A 22014-nucleotide genomic window follows, 5' to 3' on the forward strand; every position below is an offset into this window, starting at 1 on the left:
ATCGAGACCGCTATAGTAAAGAAAAAGAGTTGGTTCTTTATTCGAATCCCTGGGAACGAATCCCGTCCCGACAAGAAATGCCCTGTGGGACATCACAAGAAATGACGTCACGTAGCTCAGTCATTAGGCGCAGATAGCGAAAGCAGGAAAAAAATGGACCGGAAAAAGCGCTCCAAGGCATGGCTTAAAGGCCTACTGAAAGCCACTACTAGCGACCACGCAGTCTGATAGTTTATATATCAATGATGAAATCTTAACATTGCAACACATGCCAATACGGCCGGGTTAACTTATAAAGTGACATTTTAAAATTCCCGCCACACTTCCGGTTGAAAAACTCCTTTGGATATGATTTATGCGCGTGACGTCACAAAATCCACGGAAGTGGTTGGACCACATCGGACCGGATACAAAAACCTCTTGTTTTCTTCGACAAAATTCCACAGTATTCTGGACATCTGCGTTGGTGAATCTTTTGCAATTTGTTTAATGGACAATGAAGACTGCAAATAAGAAAGTTGTAGGTGCGATCAGTGGAGCGGCGGACTACAGCAACACCAACACCAGGAGGTTGTGTTGTGTTTTGAGCAGGATAGCAGACGCACTACGGTGAGTACAGCTTTGGCTTCCAAACATTTGATCGCTTGCCCGTACGTGCGTGTCGCTATGTGCATGTCACGTACGTAACTTTGGGGAAATATATGTTTCTTACCGACTCTGATGGCGGCCGGGGTGTCGTCAAAAGCTACAACGCCCGCCGCCGCATCTAAGTTAGCTTCTATTTTTTTAGCTTCGCCAAGCTGAAAATTATTACCCGTGTATTTACATGTTCATGGTTTAATAGTATTGTTGATCTTCTGTCTATCCTTCCAGTCAGGGTTTTTTTTTAATTTAGTTTCTATCTGCATTTGAGACTTATGCTATCACGTTAGCTCCGTAGCTAAGTTAGCTTCTATTTTTTTTAGCTTCGCCAAGCTGAAAATTATTAACCGTGTATTTACATGTTCATGGTTTAATAGTATTGTTGATCTTCTGTCTATCCTTCCACTCAGGGTTTTTTAAAATTTTGTTTCTATCTGCATTTGAGCCTGCTATAACGTTAGCTCTGTAGCTAAGTTAGCTTCTATTTTTTTAGCTTCGCCAAGCTGAAAATTATTAACCGTGTATTTACATGTTCAGTCACTGTGAATGTCCATTTCGCGTTCTCGACTCTCATTTTCAAGAGGATATAGTATCCAAGGTGGTTTAAAATACAAATCCGTGATCTACAATAGAAAAAGGAGAGAGTGTGGAATCCAATGAGCCAGCTTGTACCTAAGTTACGGTCAGAGCGAAAAAAGATACACCCTGCACTGCCTCTCTAGTCCTTCACTCTCACGTTCCTCATCCACGAATCTTTCATCTTCGCTCAAATTAATGGGGTAATCGTCGCTTTCTCGGTCCGAATGTCTCTCGCTCCATTGTAAACAAAGCGGAATTGTGAGGAATACTAGCTCCTGTGACGTCACGCTACTTCCGGTAGGGGCAAGGGTTGTTTTTATCAGATACCAAAAGTTGCGATCTTTATCGTCATTGTTCTCTACTAAATCCTTTCAGCAAAAATATGGCAATATCGCGAAATGATCAAGTACGACACATAGAATGGATCTGCTATTCCCGTTTAAATAAAAAAAATTCATTTCAGTAGGCCTTTAATTTATTGTTGTTTTGATATGTCATCTTAGTGACATCATGCACAAAAGTGCACTAATAGCTTGTTTTAAAATGTCTCTGACAATCTTGCACTTTCTGTTTTGGAAATGACATGAATGTTTAATAACTGTTTAATAAATACACTTTTAGTTGTGATTTCCCTCTCTGCATGAAAGTTTAAAAGTAGCATATATTAATGCAGTATGAAGAAGAATGTTTGAATGTAGACACATAGAATCATCATAATGCTGTGATTATATGCATCAAGGCTAAGGCAAAATATGTAGATATATATCGTGTATCGTGACATGGACTAAAAATATCCAGATATTAATAAAAGGCCATATCGCCCATCCTTAATTGTATACCATCAATTAGGGGTGTGCATCTCTACCTTAAAGGCCTACTGAAATTATTTTTTTAAATTTAAACGGGAATAGCAGATCCATTCTATGTGTCATACTTGATCATTTCGCGATATTGCCATATTTTTGCTGAAAGGATTTAGTAGAGAAAATCGACGATAAAGTTCGCAACTTTTGCTCGCTGATAAAAAAAAAGCCTTGCCTGTACCGGAAGTAGCGTGACGTCACAGGAGCTAGTATTCCTCACAATTTTCCTTTGTTTACAATGGAGCGAGAGAGATTCGGACCGAGAAAGTGACGATTACCCCATTAATTTGAGCGAGGATGAAAGATTCGTAGATGAGGAACGTTACAGTGAAGGACTAGAGAGGCAGTGATGGACGTATCTTTTTTCGCTCTGACCGTAACTTAGGTACAAGCTGGCTCATTGGATTCCACACTCTCTCCTTTTTCTATTGTGGATCACGGATTTGTATTTTAAACCACCTCGGATACTATATCCTCTTGAAAATGAGAGTCGAGAACGCGAAATGGACATTTAAAGTGACTTTTATCTCCACGACAATACATCGGTGACACACTTAGCTACTGAGCTAACGTGATAGCATCGTTCTCAAATGAAGATAGAAACAAAATGAATAAACCCCTGTCTGGAAGGATAGACAGAAGATCAACAATACTATTAAACCATGTACATTTAACTATACGGTTAAAAATTCTCAGCCTGGTAAGGCTTAACTATGCTGTTGCTAACGACGCTAAGGCTAATTTAGCAACTTAGCAACCCGGACCTCACAGAACTATGCTAAAAACATTAGCGCTCCACCTACGCCAGCCAGCCCTCATCTTCCCATCAACAGCCGTGCTCACCTGCGTTCCAGCGATCGACGGCGCGACGAAGGACTTCATCCGTGGGTTTGGCGGCAAACATCGGCTAGGCGTAGTAAGTAGTCCTCGTTGTGTTGCTGTAAGTATTGTACTTAGCCGCTAATACACCGATCGATCCCACCTACAACGTTCTTCTTTGCAGCCTCCATTGTTCATTAAAAAAAATTGCAAAAGATTCACCAACACAGATGTCCAGAATACTGTGGAATTTTGTCGAAGAAAACAAAAGGTTTGTGTATTGTGTCCAATAGGGCCCAAACACTTCCGTGCATTTTGTGACGTCACGCGCATAAATCATATCCAAAGGAGTTTTTCAACCGGAAGTGTGGCTGGAATTTTAAAATGTCACTTTATAAGTTAACCCGGCCGTATTGGCATGTGTTGCAATGTTAAGATTTCATCATTGATATATAAACTATCAGACTGCGTGGTCGCTAGTAGTGGCTTTCAGTAGGCCTTTAAATGGCGATCCGATATGCATCTAACAATACTTTCTAAAACATTACAATATGTTGCAGATGGAAGCTTGGTATGGTGACAAAAAACGTAATAAATCAATCAATCAAAGTTTATTTATATAGCCCCTAATCACAAGTGCCTCAAAGGGCTGCACCAACCACAATAACATCCGTGGATCTGAATAGTCTGTTATTACATGTTGGTGAATGGTAGAGCAAGCAGAGCAGAGGAGGCTGGAGTGCACTTTAGTACATGTGGAAGAAGGGATTGTGATGTAAAACAATGGCAAAATAAATACATAAACACAAGTTGCTTAAGACTTAATGTACAGTATGCAATAACACAACTTGTGGATTGCATTTTCCCAAGAAGACAGAATGAAATAGAAAACATAATAATTCAATAATGCAGTATATAAACTACAGTGGCCTCACAGGCAGAAGGTTGGATCATGTCACAACAATGTCATGTGTTCCTTCTTTAAATAGACACATACAAAACAGGCAATTCCTGCATTCATTATAAACAAATAGTAGAACTATCAACTTCAAGGCATCGCAATCCATAAACATTACAAAAAGAAGATGTAAACAAACCACTTTTGGAAAAGCTACCAGGTATTTACGGTTGTTTGTTCAGGTAGCAACAATGAAGCACAGAGAAAAGCAAGCTGTGCTTCCAGCAGATGTGTTATAACACCACAGTAACACAAGTGCAAGATGAAATGAAGTGCCAACACGTAAACTAAACAGCAGCTTTAGTATAGAAGCTCAAATACTTTTCACAGTGCCATTCTGCTGATTGCTGTGCAGCTACACTGCAAAAACTGGAATCTAAGTAAGATGAAATATGTCAAATAAGGGTGATATTTGCTTATTTTCTGTCTGATAAGATCATTCTTCTCACTAAGCAGATTTTATGTTAGAGTGTTTTACTTGTTTTAAGTGTTTTGGTCCTAAATGATCTCAGTAAGATATTACAGCTTGTTGCTGAGATTTGATGAGCTATATTGAGTAAAACATGCTTGAAACTAGAATATCAACTGTTGCAAAGCTGTGTCATCAACACTCACAAGTAGAAAACTACTTTTTTAAAGTCATCATTTCTTACTTCTAGCATGAAATAAAAAATCATGACTTTGACACAATTGTGTCTCATAATTAAAACAGATGACAGCCAAATGGACTTTGCTGTTTTATTTTCAATGAAACAATAGAAAACAGGTACTCATATAGTAGTACAGTTGGCACAGTACAGTAAACTGACAGTTAATATTTAAACATTTAACATGTGACATTTCTAACTATTTTGAACAGAAATAGTTCATGCACACTCAGATAAATTCTTCAAAATTACAATAACAAAAAAAATGTGGTCAGGGGCCGGGCTGTAAATATATATATATATATATATACACTACCGTTCAAAAGTTTGGGGTCACCCAAACAATTTTGTGGAATAGCCTTCATTTCTAAGAACAAGAATAGACTGTCGAGTTTCAGATGAAAGTTCTCTTTTTCTGGCCATTTTGAGCGTTTAATTGACCCCACAAATGTGATGCTCCAGAAACTCAATCTGCTCAAAGGAAGGTCCGTTTTGTAGCTTCTGTAACGAGCTAAACTGTTTTCAGATGTGTGAACTTGATTGCACAAGGGTTTTCTAATCATCAATTAGCCTTCTGAGCCAATGAGCAAACACATTGTACCATTAGAACACTGGAGTGATAGTTGCTGGAAATGGGCCTCTATACACCTATGTAGATATTGCACCAAAAAGCAGACATTTGCAGCTAGAATAGTCATTTACCACATTAGCAATGTATAGAGTGTATTTCTTTCAAGTTAAGACTAGTTTAAAGTTATCTTCATTGAAAAGTACAGTGCTTTTCCTTCAGGACATTTCAATGTGACCCCAAACTTTTGAACGGTAGTGTATATATATATATATATATATATATATATATATATATATATATATATATATATATATATATATATATATATATATATATATATATATATATATATATATATATATATACATATATATATATATATATATATATATATATATATATATATATATATATATATATATATATATACATATACATATATATATATATATACATATATACATACATACATACATACATACATACATACATATATATATATATATATATATATATATATATATATATATATATATATATATATATATATATATATATATATATATATATATATATATATATATATATTAGCCAGCCGCTAATACACCGATCGCACCTACAACTTTCTTCTTTGCAATCTCCATTGTTCATTAAACAAATTGCAAAAGATTCACCAACACAGATGTCCAGAATACTGTGGAATTGTTCGATGAAAACAGAGCAGTTTGTATGGTGACACATTGGGTACGAATACTTCCGTTGCCGTCGTGACGTCACGCGCATACGTCATCATACATAGACGTTTCCAACCGGAAGTTTAGCGGGAAATTTAAAATGTCACTTTATAAGTTAACCCGGCCGTATTGGCATGTGTTGCAATGTTAAGATTTCATCATTGATATATAAACTATCAGACTGCGTGGTCGCTAGTAGTGGCTTTCAGGAGGCCTTGAAATGCCCTCATCAGCCTCAGTGAAATCCTTCATTGGGCGCGTCAGCAGCTGAGGGGATCTACCGCAGGAGTCGCCTAACAAGCATTATTGAATACAAACAGCAGAGGTCCCACCGACGCTGCTGGACACAAGACAAGACGCCATTACGAGGTGGAACACTTCTGCTGGAAGGTGGCAGGAAATAAACAGAGACGACGGTTGACGGACTCAAAGTGTTTTGCAAGCGAGACACTTTTGCAACGTGAAACTCACGTGACGGGTGATGAGTCAAGAGCTAAATACAAGTGTCACTAACAAGTTATCTGTGTATTTGCACAAACTGGGCTTTAAAATCCGCCATATTATAGCACGTCACACCTGTTTCTAGGGGTGGAATGATTCACTAAACCTACATTTGAGATATTACCACTGTTTTGTGACATGGTTTAAGTTTGCTTCAGTGTACATTGTTTACATTTTTTCTGAGCCAAGGATGTCGATGTGGCTCGTGCAGCCTATCGAGGGCTCTTTGTGATGGGGGACAGACAGACAACCTGAAACAGACCAACGCAGATCGGAATACACACACTCAGATTGATATACAGACACACAAATGAGTATACGTGCACATAAATTGGATATATTGAGATACACACTGCAAAAAGTCAGTGTTCAAAAACAAGAAATACAAAAATGAGGGGTATTTTATTTGAACTAAGCAAAATTATCTGCCAATAGAACAAGAAAATTCGGCTTGTCAAGACTTTCCAAAACAAGTGAAATTAGCTAACCTCAATGAACCCAAAAATACCTTAAAATAAGTATATTCTCACTAATAACAAGTGCACTTTACTTAGTAGGAAAAAAAAAAAGAGAACTTTTTGCTCAATATGTTGAAAAATATTCTTAAATGAATAAATGCTAGTGCCATTATCTTGACATAATGACAGTGTTTCCCACACATTCATTTATTTGTGGCGGCCCGCCACGAAAGAATTACGTCCGCCACAAATACATTTATTTTTTTTGTCCTGTCCAGCTTCTCAGGCAAATCATATAGTTGATGTAGATGCCCATATCGGCTGTTCAGATTTACTTTACAAAAGAGAAGTGTAGGATACTTCTCTTGTTGCCTTATTTGTATTTGACCACTACTGTTTTCTGTTTATTTGTTACTGACTGTGGCAGGACACCTCTGCCTCTGTTTCACTTTATGTTGCTGGTAAATAATACGGTTGTAGTAGTAGGCTAAAGTTAAATTATTTAGTATGCACTAATTAAAGGGGCAGAGCTTTAAGAGACATTTTAGCTTTTATATTTTATAAGATATATTTTTTTGTAAGAACCACAATTAATAAATATATTTCAGTGAACAACTTATTGTTCAAATCTGTATATAAATATGTACATAAAGTGTTGTAATTATATTGTAAAATGGATGGATGGACATTTAAAACAAAACTGTTATTATTAAATAGTAGGTATAAATTTTTTGAGCCTTTTTAGAGAAAATCATATCATTGTAGTAAATTATGCAAATTACTCGATGATGTCATGGTGACCACGACCATAGCCACGCCCCCACCGCCACAGGTATCTTGGCAGTTTATGGGAAACACTGAATGATATGCGCTCGGCATTACATTTCTTGAAACCAGCAAACTTATAGTAAAAAGTAGTTTATTGTTCTTAATGGAAAGGCAACAAGGCAAGTGCTTGTTACTCTCGGGGTCTCCTAGCCGCTCAGGCAAATATATTGTCTAAAAATGCATTTTTCCATGGATAACATGACATCATCGCGCCAAGTGCGTGCTCTTTCAGTCAATTAGTGCGCATATATACAGCCCAGCCCCCGGCCAAATTTTTTTAAATTGTAATTTTGAGGAATTTATCTGAATGTGCATGAACTATTTCTGTTCAAAATTGTTAGAAATGTCACATGTTAAATGTTTAAATATTAACTGTCAGTTTACTGTACTGTGCCAACTGTACTACTATATGAGTACGTGTTTTCTATTGTTTCAGTGAAAATAAAACAGCAAAGTCCATTTGGCTGTCATCTGTTTTAATTATGAGACACAATTGTGTCAAAGTCATGATTTTTTTAATTTCATGCTTGAAATAAGAAATTATTACTTTGAAAAAGTAGTTTTCTACTTGTGAGTGTTGATGACACAGCTTTGCAACAGTTGATATTCTAGTTTCAAGCATGTTTTACTCAATATAGCTCATCAAATCTCAGCAACAAGCTGTAATATCTTACTGAGATCATTTAGGAGCAAAACACTTAAAACAAGTAAAACACTTTAACATAAAATCTGCTTAGTGAGAAGAATTATCTTATCAGACAGAAAATAAGCAAATATCACCCTTATTTGTCATCTTACTTAGATATCAGTATTTGCAAACGTGCACGTTTGCAATAATTTTGCTACAATAATACTTCCATACGGCTTATCCTTCACCTCAATGCACATGCGTAAGATCGGAACTACACACATGCTCCAAGCGGAGTAGTAAAACAAAGAAAAAAGAAAAAGCGTGATCGGAATGACACACGTGCTCTGAACTGAGTCATGATAGTAGGGGACCTTTAAAGGGGAGACAAAACAACAAGGTGCTTGTTTACGCACAAGTTTGTGTGTGTGTTTGCAGTGTTATGTAACATTAACCTCTGAGGATTGGCAGGTGTGAACCTCCTATTGTGTGTGTTGTGAGAGAGTATTGCGAGTACTCGTGCGCAAGGACAAAGTATTCTCCCAGACAGAAAGTGTACAACCACCTGCCCACTCTGATGGGTTCGGGTTCCTGTAATGAGTTGGTTAATGGGTGGCAGCAAACAAGGCAAACACCTTATGTTCAGATATTAATTAATAAGTTGCATTAGACTAGATCAGGCCTGGGCGATTATTTTGACTCGGGGGGCCAAATTTAGAGAAAAAAATGGGGCCGGTACATCTATTTTAGGAAAACTATCGTATATTTCGGAGTATAAGTCGCTCCGGAGTATAAGTCGCACCAGCCGAAAATGCACAATAAAGAAGGAAAAAAACATATATAAGTCGCACTGGAGTATAAGTCGCATTTTGGGGGGGAAAATTATTTGATAAAATCCAACACCAAGAATAGACATTTAAGAGGCAATTTAAAATAAATAAAGAATAGTGAACAACAGGCTGAATAAGTGTACGTTATATGAGGCATAAATAACCACCTGAGAAGGTGCCTGGTATGTTAACGTAACATATTATGGTAAGAGTCATTCAAATAACTATAACATATAGAACATGCTATATGTCAGGGGTCACCAACGCGGTGCCCGCGGGCACCAAGTAGCCCGTAAGGACCAGATGAGTAGCCCACTGGCCTGTTCTAAAAATAGCTCAAATAGCAGCACTTACCAGTGAGCTGCCTCTATTTTTTAAATGTAATTTACTTACTAGCAAGCTGGTCTCGCTTTGCTCGACATTTTTAATTTTAAGAGAGACAAAACTCAAATAGAATTTGAAATCCAAGAAAATATTTTAAAGACTTGGTCTTCACTAACTGACAAAGAAACAGATAACAGATTTGGTGTCCAGTTCAAAGTGTGACATTAAAAAAAATTTGAGAGTTGACCTTTGTATTTTACATGAGTTATTATTTGTACAAACATGGTGCAAAGTAATTCATGATTTGTTCAAAAATGTTAGTGGCTAGCTAGTTAAAATGGGATATTGTGATTTCACAAGACTGTCTTAGAAGTGATCATTTGAAAATGTTCAAATTGAAAAATGTGCACTTAGAGAAAATATAAAAATAAAGTGTTGCATATTGATATTTATCTGTTTCTATATATATTTATTGTGAGAAATCATTAAGATGATCAGTGTTTCCACAAAGATAAATATCATTAATTATTAATAATAACAGAGTTAAAGATAAATTGAGCAGTTTGGCTATTTCTGGCAATTTATTTAAGTGTGTATCAAACTGGTAGCCCTTCGCATTAATCACTACCCAAGAAGTAGCTCTTGGTTTCAAAAAGGTTGGTGACCCCTGCTATACGTTAACCAAACAATCTGTCACTCCTAATCGCTAAATCCCATGAAATCTTATACGTCTAGTCTCTTACGTGAATGAGCTAACTAACTGAACTGGCTGCAAAATAAACAAAAACAGAATGCTGGACGACAGCAAAGACTTACTGTGGAGCAAAGACGGCGTCCACAAAGTACATCCGAACATGACATGACAATCAACAATGTCCCCACAAAGAAGGATAAAAACAACAAAAATATCCAACGACTTTTTACTGTCAACTGGGTATCGTTTTTTTTAATGATGTCTGCTGGTGGTGTGCCTCCGCATTTTTTCAACGCAAAAAAATGTGCCTTGGCTCAAAAAAGGTTGAAAAACACTGATGTACAGTGTAGGACAGGGGTGGGCAATTAATTTTTACCGGGGGCCGCATGAGCAACCCGAGCACTGCTGGAGGGCCACATCGACAATATTTCAATTAAATTTTGCTCAATATTATTTTTGATATATACCGTAAGATAAATAATAATAATAATAATAATAATAATAGTAATACTTCAACATAGTGTGTGTAACAGCATTCCATGACTAATATAAATAAATTAACATTAATAATAAATGACAGTAAAATAAGCACACGTATGACTGAGGAGTCATAGTGTAACTTTGTGTGGTGTTTGAGTTGTCCGACTTTTTGTGTGGACATAAACGCACCAGTGGTTTAGTGCTATGTGTGTTGGTGACAGATGACAAGTTGGTTTTGGCCTGATTTGTACGGCAGAAAATGACTAGTTTTTCGAGATAGAATTGTTTTACTCATGTTTTTGGTGTGGTTATGTCCGAATATAAACAGTTTTGCTCAATAAAGTGATCGATATAATTCCTGTCCTCGAAGCATCTCGATAGACGTTACAATAATTGAACGGTGTTCAATTGAACGGTGTTGACGAACACCATTAGGGCCGCTTGTTGTCACTGTCACTCAAAGTTGCATTGCAAAATTACATAGAATAAATGTGTTTATTTTGTTTAGAATTCAGATGGGATTTGATTTGGTGCGCGGCATATATTTGGTGCGCGCAGCGGACGCTTGAGCAGTGCGCAATTGCGCAGGCACGCACCTTTAGAGGGAACGTTGCTTGGCAGTCCATGTCTTGTTGAAAACACGCCATTCCTCATCAACTTTTCTCTTTTTAGCGTCTCGGGTGTAAACCGTGTGTTAGGATATGGTGATGTGGATCCCAAGGATGCAGAGACGAATTTGGGTTTTCAATTGTTCTTCCTCTTTATTTGGCGGAAGCACAAGGTAGCGAAACAAAACAATGGCGATGGTGGAAAACACAACACACCATGTAACAAACTACTAATATAAATACCTACAAAAAAACCAAAAGCGCTAGACAAGGCTAGGAGAAATACTTAATGAAAGAAGTATTACTGAAAAAATCAAAAGTACAAAATAAAGGCGCTAGACAAGGCTAGGAAAAAATACAAGCAAACCTGAGATGAAGCACAAGACAAACTAGTGAGTCCGCTGGCGAGTCTAAATGCAAATGAGTCTGAAGCAAGCAGTGACAAAGTTCCGGCGCTCACAGGCCGTCAGCAGCCAGGTTAAATAGGCTGCTTCTAATCAATGTCAGGTGTGTGCTGCTGCCTTGCGCCAGCTGCACTCCATACTGTGGATGAGAGAGAGAGTGAACATGGTGCAGACAATAGAAATAGGCAAGGACATTTACAGATTACCACAGTACCCCCCCCTCAACGGACGCCTCCTGGCGGCCTACCTGGCTTGTCTGGGAATCGAACGTAAAAGTCCTTGATCAAGTCCTTGTCAATTATAAGCGATCTAGAAATCCATGACCGTTCCTCTGGGCCGTACCCCTCCCAGTCCACCAGGTATTGGAAACCCCTTCCCCTTCTTCTCACATCCAAGATGGTGTTTACAGTAAATGCTGGGTGACCATCAACCAGCCTGGGTGGAGGAGGCGGTACCTCCGGAGGGCTGAGTGGGCTGGATGAGACAGGCTTGATGCGGGACACGTGAAAAACAGGATGGCACTTGAGAGATCTAGGGAGATGGAGCTTGACTGCCACACGATTGATGATCTTGGCAATGGGGAATGGTCCAATGAACCTGGGAGCCAGTTTCCTAGATTCGGTGGCCAATGGTAGGTCCCGAGACGATAACCAGACCTTCTGTCCCAACTGGTAGTGTGGGGCTGGTGTGCGATGTCGGTTGGCTAAGACCTGGTTCCTGGCCGATGTTCTTTTTAACGCAGCCCTGGTGTTGCGCCAAGCCTGGTGAGCCCGACGCAGGTGTGCCGTTACGGATGGTACGTCGGCATTGGGTTGGGTAGAAGGAAAAACTGGGGGTTGGAAACCATAGGCGACGTGAAATGGAGACAGACCGGTGGCGGAGCTAATGAGAGAGTTGTGAGCGTATTCTATCCAAGGGAGACTTTCAGACCAGGTTGCGGGTTGCTGATGACAAGTGCACCGGATGGCCGCCTCCAGGTCTTGGTTGGTCCGCTCGGTCTGTCCATTGCTCTGAGGGTGGTAGCCGGAGGATAGGCTAGGGGAGGCCCCCAGAGACTTGCAGAATGCTCTCCAGACGGCCGAGGAGAACTGTGGCCCTCTGTCGGATACAACATCAGTGGGGATGCCGTGCAGCCGGAAAGCGTGGAGCACTAATAATTGGGCTGTTTCAAGAGCAGACGGCAGCTTGGGGAGGGCTACGAAATGGGCCATCTTCGAGAACCGGTCCACAATGGTCAAAATGGTGTCGCTTCCCTCAGAGGGGGGCAGTCCTGTGACAAAATCCACAGCTATGTGTGACCACGGGCGGGAGGGGATGGGTAATGGGTGTAGCAGTCCTGCTGGAGCCTGGTGGGATGCCTTGTTCCGGGAGCAGACCCGACATGCTGCCACAAACGCCTTCGTATCTGCCAGAATGGATGGCCACCAAAAACGCTGGGAGAGGATAAAACTGGTGCGACGAATGCCTGGATGGCAAGCGATCTTCGACCCGTGTGCCCAATCCAGAACGCTGGAACGGAGCCGAGGAACCACAAACAGCCGACCTGGTGGGCAGCCCCGCGGAGATGTGTCCGACTTCAGGGCCTCCAAGACCTGCCGCTCGATGTCCCACTGGAGTCCCCCAATGAAGTGGGTATGGGGAACAATAGGTTCAGGTGAGGAATCTTCCAAGGACGAAGAGTAGACACGGGACAGGGCATCGGGCTTCCCATTCTGAGAACCAGGTCGGAAAGTGATGATAAAGATAAAACGGGTCAGAAATAGTGCCCACCTGGCCTGGCGAGGGTTCAGTCTCTGTGCGGTCCTTAAGTAGGCCAGGTTCTTGTGGTCCGTGTAGACGATGAATGGTAGCTCCGCCCCTTCCAGCCAGTGTCTCCACTCCTGAAGGGCCAAGATGACCGCCAGAAGCTCCCTGTTGCCAATGTCATAATTCTTCTCGGCAGGGGATAGGCGACGAGAGAAGAAAGCACAGGGGTGCAACTTCTGGTCGCTGGTAGATTGCTGGGAGAGTACGGCCCCTACACCTGAATCAGAAGCGTCCACTTCAACAAAAAATTGGAGAGAACGGTCAGGGTAACAAAGCACAGGAGCCGACGTAAACAATCTTTTTAGCCTTAGGAACGCGGAATTAGCATCGGGTGTCCATTCAAACAGAACCTTAGTAGAAGTTAGCCTCGTAAGTGGCTCCGCGACGCGACTAAAATTGCGAATAAATCGCCGATAAAAATTAGAGAAGCCCAAGAATCTCTGGAGGTGCTTCTTGGACACCGGAGTGGGCCAGTCTACTACTGCTTTGACCTTAGCAGGGTCCGGTCTGAGTCTACCCTCCTCAATGATAAATCCTAAGAAGGGTATGGAAGATGAGTGAAACTCGCATTTTTCTGCCTTGACGAACAGTTTATTTTCGAGCAAACGTTGAAGGACTAACCGAACCTGCTGCACATGTTCGTCAAATGTCGAAGAATAAATTAATATGTCGTCCAGGTAAACGAAGAGAAACCGCCCTGTCATGTCCCGAAAAATATCATTAATGAAGCCCTGAAAAACGCCAGGTGCATTTGTAAGTCCAAACGGCATGACAAGATACTCAAAATGTCCGAGAGGAGTGTTGAATGCGGTCTTCCATTCATCCCCCTCTCGGATGCGAACTAGATGGTACGCGTTACGTAGATCGAGTTTAGTAAAAAACCTTGCGGACTGTAAGGGAGTAAATGCAGAATCAAGGAGAGGAAGAGGATACTTATTCTTGACAGTAATCAGATTAAGAGCGCGGTAGTCTATACAAGGCCGTAGGGACTTGTCCTTCTTTTCGACAAAAAAAAATCCGGCGGCTACTGGTGCGGTCGAGGGGCGAATGAGGCCCGCAGCTATTGAAGTGTTTATGTATTCCTCTAGTGCTTTGAGTTCGGTGTTCGACACCTTGTACAAACGGGTCGATGGTAAAGCCGCTCCGGTTAGCAAATCGATACCGCAATCGTAGGGTCGGTGGGGGGGAAGTGAGAGTGCTCTATCTTTGCTAAACACCGCTCTTAAGTCATGGTAGTTTGTGGGCACGTTTGTCAAGTCTATGTTCTCTACAACGGTGGTAGGTGGCGGTGTGTGAGATCCCGCTGCGGAACGGAGACAATGTAGGTGGCAGGTAACACTCCAATTAATAATGGCCGAACGAGGCCAGTCTATGCTCGGGTTATGCTTCTGTAACCAGGTTAACCCAAGAATGATGGGCGCGGACCGTGATGGCACAATCAAAAAAATTATTTTCTCACAATGATTTCCAGACAAGCGCAGGTTGAGTGGGAGTGTCTGGTGGGTTATGCTGGCTAATAGGCGCCCATCTAGAGAATACACCCTCTTGGGTACACACAGTTTTACAACAGGAATCTTATGGAGTCTCATGAACTCAAAATCCAAAAAGTTATCATCTGCTCCCGAGTCAATGAGAGCGCAAATGTCTATTTGTTGGTTAGGCCAAGAAAGAGTACCTTTTAGCTGCATTCTGCCTGCGGCCAACGAAGGAGAACGGCGACCTCTGGTGGACGTGTCCTCTGGCGAGTGAGGGCGCGCTCGTGGCCGTGCCGCGGGGCGTGGCAGTTCCTTGCAGCGGGAGATGAGGTGATCAGCGCCTCCACAGTATAGGCAGAGTTGGAGGCGAAAACGGCGTTCCCTCTCGGCGGTGGTGAGTCGACGGCCTCCCAGTTGCATTGGCTCGTCTATCTGCCATGAAGGAGAGGTGTCTTCGAGGACGAGTTGCTCCGTCTTGCAGATGGCGGGTCTAGCAGGCGCTGATTGGCTGCTAGGTGGGGCTTGTCTTCCCCGTCGGTCCCTCCTCTCCTCTAGTAGGCGGAAGTCGATTTGCACCGCCAGCTCAATAAGATCATCCAGGTTCGTCGGGAGTGACAGCGGGATCATCATATGACGAATTTCGTCCGCGAGACCCAGGAAGAAGGCGTCCAACAACGCCGAGGGACCCCAGTCACAGTCGGCCGCCATGGTGCGGAACTCGATCGCGTAATCCGCGACCCGTCGTGAACCCTGTTGCAGCCGGAAAAGGGATCTCGCTGCCTCTCTACCTGGGAGTCGTCGTTGGAATATTTGCTTCAAGGACTTGGAAAAGTTCGCGTATGTGGAGCTGGAGGTGGTCTGACGGTTCCATTCGGCAGTCGCCCAGGTGCCAGCGCGGCCAGACAGGTGAGAGATCACAAACGCTACTTTAGCCCGCTCAGAGGTGAAAGCGGACGCGTTTAGCTCAAAATGGAGTTCACACTGCGTCAGGAATTGTCTTACGTCTTCCTTTTCCCCGGAAAAACGTTCGGGTCGGGAAAGCCGTATATTGCTAGTACTAGCGGGTTGTGGAGGCTGGGTGGATGCCTGGTCAGGCACGGTGGTCGAGGTGGGTACGACGGTGGCTAACAGCATGTTGATTCGCTCCAACATGGCGTCTTGGCGCTCCGACATCCCCTGTAGACCTCGGCTCAGGTGGTCAAGCTGGTCCCCCTGCTGGTTGATCCTTTGAGCCTGGCCTTGCAATGCTCTCTTCCAGGAGTCTGTCTCTGCGGGTTCCATCGTCTTGGCCGGAACTTTCTGTTAGGATATGGTGATGTGGATCCCAAGGATGCAGAGACGAATTTGGGTTTTCAATTGTTCTTCCTCTTTATTTGGCGGAAGCACAAGGTAGCGAAACAAAACAATGGCGATGGTGGAAAACACAACACACCATGTAACAAACTACTAATATAAATACCTACAAAAAAACCAAAAGCGCTAGACAAGGCTAGGAGAAATACTTAATGAAAGAAGTATTACTGAAAAAATCAAAAGTACAAAATAAAGGCGCTAGACAAGGCTAGGAAAAAATACAAGCAAACCTGAGATGAAGCACAAGACAAACTAGTGAGTCCGCTGGCGAGTCTAAATGCAAATGAGTCTGAAGCAAGCAGTGACAAAGTTCCGGCGCTCACAGGCCGTCAGCAGCCAGGTTAAATAGGCTGCTTCTAATCAATGTCAGGTGTGTGCTGCTGCCTTGCGCCAGCTGCACTCCATACTGTGGATGAGAGAGAGAGTGAACATGGTGCAGACAATAGAAATAGGCAAGGACATTTACAGATTACCACACCGTGCATCACTTGTCGCTGCATGTGCACCTTCACTCGCAGGTTACACACACGGACACATGCCCATAAATAATACTTTTCAAAATAAAAGCAGCACAGTTGTATTGCGTGCACGACATAGATGTTTTTTCAACTTTATTTTGTAATTTGTGATTGCAGCTGTTCACATTCACTCACAATCACGCATACGTCCACACGGAAGTAATACGAATAACGATTTTCAAAACAAAAGCAGCACCGTTGTATTGCACACTCGACATAGATACTTTTTTAAATTTATTTTGTAATTTATAATTGGCCTCACGCGGGCCGGACAGGGACGCACAAAGGGCCAGATGCGGCCCGCGGGCCGCAGAATGCCCAGGTCTGGTGTAGGATATATACTGATATATTATATTATATGTTTATATCATATATACAATATATAAAAATGACCATGTACAATATTACAGTATATGTGACAGCTGCAGCATAAAATAGAGAGTAAATCCAGCAGAAAATGTCTGATGTGGGATCTGAGCCGAGGATGTCATTGTGGCTTGTGCAGCCCTTTGAGACACTCATGATTTAGGGCTATATAATTAAACATTGATTGATGATTGATTGAGAAAATATACATTATAAATAGGGATGTCCGATAATGGCTTTTTGCCGATATCCGATATTCCGATATTGTCCAACTCTTTAATTACCGATACCGATATCAACCGATACCGATATCAACCGATATATGCAGTCGTGGAATTAACACATTATTATGCCTAATTTGGACAACCAGGTATGGTGAAGATAAGGTCCTTTTTAAAAAAATTAGTAAAATAAGATAAATAAATTAAAAACATTTTCTTGAATAAAAAAGAAAGTACAACAATATAAAAACAGTTACATAGAAACTAGTAATGAATGAAAATGAGTAAAATGAAGTGTTAAAGGTTAGTACTATTAGTGGAGCAGCAGCACGCACAATCATGTGTGCTTACGGACTGTATCCCTTGCAGACTGTATTGATATATATTGATATATAATGTAGGAAGCAGAATATTAATAACAGAAAGAAACAACCCTTTTGTGTGAATGAGTGTAAATGGGGGAGGGAGGTTTTTTGGGTTGGTGCACTAATTGTAAGTGTATCTTGTGTTTTTTGTGTTCATTTAATAAAAAAATAAATAAAATAAAAAAATAAAAAATAAAAAAACGATACCGATAATAAAAAAAACGATACCGATAATTTCCGATATTACATTTTAACGCATATATCAGACATCTCTAATTATAAATAAAGAGAAGTAGCAAACATAGAAGGTGTCAGGTAATAGACAAGTATTGTGTGTTTTTGTTTTTTTTCCATATACAACAACCTATCTGGATTCGATAAGGAATCGGTTCGATAAGAGGATTCCATAATGGCATCGAAATCGATAATTTCTTAACAAACATCATCCCTATTCATAGCTGTGATGTCAATGCGCTCCGCCTCGTTAGGGTCCTGTGATCAACTAATCAACAAGGATCCTGTGGCCTTTCGTCACATCCAAAGTCAGAAGCTCCTGACCCCTGGAGACAATGTGTGTGTGTGTGTGTGTGTGTGTGTGTGTGTGTGTGTGTGTGTGTGTGTGTGTGTGTGTGTGTGTGTGTGTGTGTGTGTGTGTGTGTGTGTGTGTGTGTGTGTGTGCTTCAGCAACATGAGAATGGCAGCAAGTATGGGGGAATATGAGATGAGGGAAGGGGGGCGCTATGTAAGAAAAACAAATGATATAACCTCCTAACCTCCTACCTAAGTCGCTTTTGAGGAACCCTCCACCCCTCTAACACGCTTCCAAAAATCTAACATTCTTTTTTGATGCGACGCCCGCTGTGACCCAAAAAGTTTGTCTCCAAACTTGTCCTTCAACTTTGCAAACAGCACACAATGAACGGCGTGCCTCCTGCCTGCTGACTCCTGATCCTGCAGGATGAGTCCGTGCCGGAGCGTCGGAGCGGCAGAAGATCCACCCTCAGCCTGAGCCAATGTGTTGGCTGGCTGCGGAGGCTAGCCATTGAAATGGCCTCTCCCCATCTCCAAGGAAGACGGGCCCCAGCTTTAACCCTTTGAGTCCCATTCAGATGGGAGATTTGTAGCAACGTCTCCCCCCCCGCCCCCCGCTCCCCTTGCCAAAAAAAGAGAGAGAGCAATCGGGTCAAATTTAAGTGCTCTCTTGTCTTTTCACTCCAGTTGGCTTTTAAAAAAATGCAGCTGTGGATCTTCGCTTTTTACCAACAAGGACAAAAATGCTTAAAGGCGCAAAAAAAAGGGAGATCCTTTTTACTGAAGAGTCCATTGTTCTGAGGCGCATTCTGTCGTAATGGGTCGTAACTTGCACTTGCGGTTCAGGGCCTCAGGTGAAAGCCTGTGTCTTATCACATCCCAAAACCATTAAAGGATTTATAAACGTAACAAGAAACGACGCCTTCTTTTTAAGTTGTAAGTACCTCACAATTAGTTAATCTGCTTAAAGTGCTTCCAAACGGGAAATTCATCTCTTTCGGAAAGAACTCGTTCTGGTCATCTCAGCATCGCATCAATATTTTACATGAAAATTAGCATCATTTAATGTTTAAATGGCTAATTTTGTCAGCTGTTGGCCTGCATGCATCAATAGAATGAACTTTATTGTCATTATATTTACATATAACGAGATTAGGGCTGCAACAACTAATCGATTAAATCGATTATAAAAATAGTTGCCGATTAATTTAGTCATCGATTCGTTGGATCTATGCGCATGCGCAGAGGTTTTTTTTTTTTTTTTTTAAATAAACCTTTATTTATAAACTGCAACATGTACAAACAGCTGATAAACAATAATCAAAATAAGTATGGTGCCAGTATGCTGTTTTTTTCAATAAAATACTGGAAAGGATAGAAATGTAGTCTGTCTATTTTATCCGATTATTAATCGATTAATCGAAGTAATAATCGACAGATTAATCGATTATCAAATTAATCGTTAGTTGCAGCCCTAAATGAGATTAAGGACTCCAATTTAAGGCGCGGTAGTGGAAACAAATATGGAACAAAAATAAACCACACAAGTAATAAAGCTAAAAAATAAGAATTGAAATAAACAGACTATTATCCAATAAAAACAATAATTGTTTTTATATTAGAAACACAACATTTGTATATAATAGGGCTGCAACAACTAATCGATTAAATCGATTAAAATCGATTATAAAAATAGTTGCCGATTAATTTAGTCATCGATTCGTTGGATCCATGCACATGCGCAGAGGCTTTTTAATTTTTTTTTTTTTTTTAAATAAACCTTTATTTATAAACTGCAACATGTACAAACAGCTGATAAACAATAATCAAAATAAGTATGGTGCCAGTATGCTGTTTTTTTCAATAAAATACTGGAAAGGATAGAATTGTAGTTTGTCTATTTTATCCGAGTATTAATCGATTAATCGAAGTAATAATCGACAGATTAATCGATTATCAAATTAATGATAAATGATCAATGATAAATGGGTTATACTTGTATAGCGCTTTTCTACCTTCAAGGTACTCAAAGCGCTTTGACACTATTTCCACATTCACCCATTCACACACACATTCACACACTGATGGCGGGAGCTGCCATGCAAGGCGCTAACCAGCAGCCATCAGAGGCAAAGGGTGAAGTGTCTTGCCCAAGGACACAACGGACGTGACTAGGAAGGTAGAAGGAGGGAATTGAACCCCAGTAACCAGCAACACTCCGATTGCTGGCACAGCCACTCTACCAACTTCGCCACGCTAGTTGCAGCCCTAAACGAGATTAAGGACTCCAATTTAAGGTGCGGTAGTGGAAACAAATATGGAACAAAAATAAATCACACAAGTAATAAAGATAAAAAATAAGAATTGAAATAAACAGACTACTATCCAATAAAAACAATAAGCAATCCTGTACAATATACAAAAAACTGTACAATATACAGAACAAAACAAGACTACTGGAGTAATAAAGTATGTTAACAAATATGCAAAATTGACTTTTGAATTATATTCCAGGGTTTCCCACACATTCACATGAAAGAATTACGTCCGCCACAAATTTAAAAAAAAAAAAATTTTTTTTTTTTTTTGTGTGTCCTCTCCAGCTTCTCAGGCAAATCATATAGTTGATGTAGATGCCCATATAGGCTGTTCAGATTTACTTTACAAAAGAGAAGTGTAGGATACTTCTCTTGTTGCCTTATTTGTATTTGACTTTATTAAATGTATTTATATTAGAAACACAACATGTGTATATAATAGGGCTGCAACAACTAATCGATTAAATCGATTAAAATCGATTATAAAAATAGTTGCCGATTAATTTAGTCATCGATTCGTTGGATCTATGCTATGCGCATGCGCAGAGGCTTTTTAAAAAAAAAACAAAAAAAAAACATTTTTTTTTTTTTTAAATAAACCTTTATTTATAAACTGCAACATGTACAAACAGCAGAGAAACAATAATCAAAATAAGTATGGTGCCAGTATGATGTTTTTTTTCAATAAAATACTGGAAAGGATAGAAATGTAGCTTGTCTCTTTTACCCGATTATTAATCGATTAATCGAAGTAATAATCGACAGATTAATCGATTATCAAATGAATCGTTAGTTGCAGCCCTAGTATATAACAAAGGGTGCAAAGTCTGCAGGCAGTAGGAAACACATGGTTAAGTGTAGGGAGTAAAACTGATGGCAGTCTAAAGTTCAAGATTTTTGGAGCTTTTTGTTCAGTGGATCAGATGTTTGATGAAGCTCTGTGTCTATCTACCACCACTACTGTTTTCTGTTTATTTGTTACTGACTGTGGCAGGACACCTCTGCCTCTGTTTCACTTTATGTTGCTGGTAAATAATATGGTTGTAGTAGTAGGCTAAAGTTAAATTATTTAGTATGCACTAATTAAAGGGGCAGAGCTTTATGAGACATTTTAGCTTTTATATTTTATAAGATATATTTTTTGTAAGAACCACAATTAATAAATATATTTCAGTGAATAACTTATTGTTCAAATCTGTATATAAATATGTACATAAAGTGTTGTAATTATATTGTAAAATGGATGGATGGACGTTTAAAACAAAATTGTTATTAATTAGTAAGTATACATTTTTTGAGCTTTTTAGAGAAAATCAAATCATTGTAGTAAATTATGCAAATTACTCGATGATGTCACGGTGACCACGCCCATAGCCACGCCCCCACCGCCACAGGTATCTTGGCAGTTTATGGGAAACACAATTCTAACAGTCACGTGTCCCTACAGCCTGTTTGTGAGAACCAAATATAGGAATTGTGGCTTTTAATGACAA

At 40.4% G+C, this 22014-nt stretch overlaps 1 protein-coding gene across 1 annotated transcript in view; it reads right to left on the reverse strand.

Annotated features, from left to right (window-relative positions):
* insra (insulin receptor a) overlaps positions 1-22014 on the reverse strand; it is a 173463-nt gene that overhangs the window by 66455 nt on the left and 84994 nt on the right. The window lies entirely within an intron of this gene.

This window comes from Entelurus aequoreus, linkage group LG16 (assembly GCF_033978785.1).
Source record: "Entelurus aequoreus isolate RoL-2023_Sb linkage group LG16, RoL_Eaeq_v1.1, whole genome shotgun sequence".
In the NCBI taxonomy this organism is placed as follows: Eukaryota; Metazoa; Chordata; class Actinopteri; order Syngnathiformes; family Syngnathidae; genus Entelurus; species Entelurus aequoreus.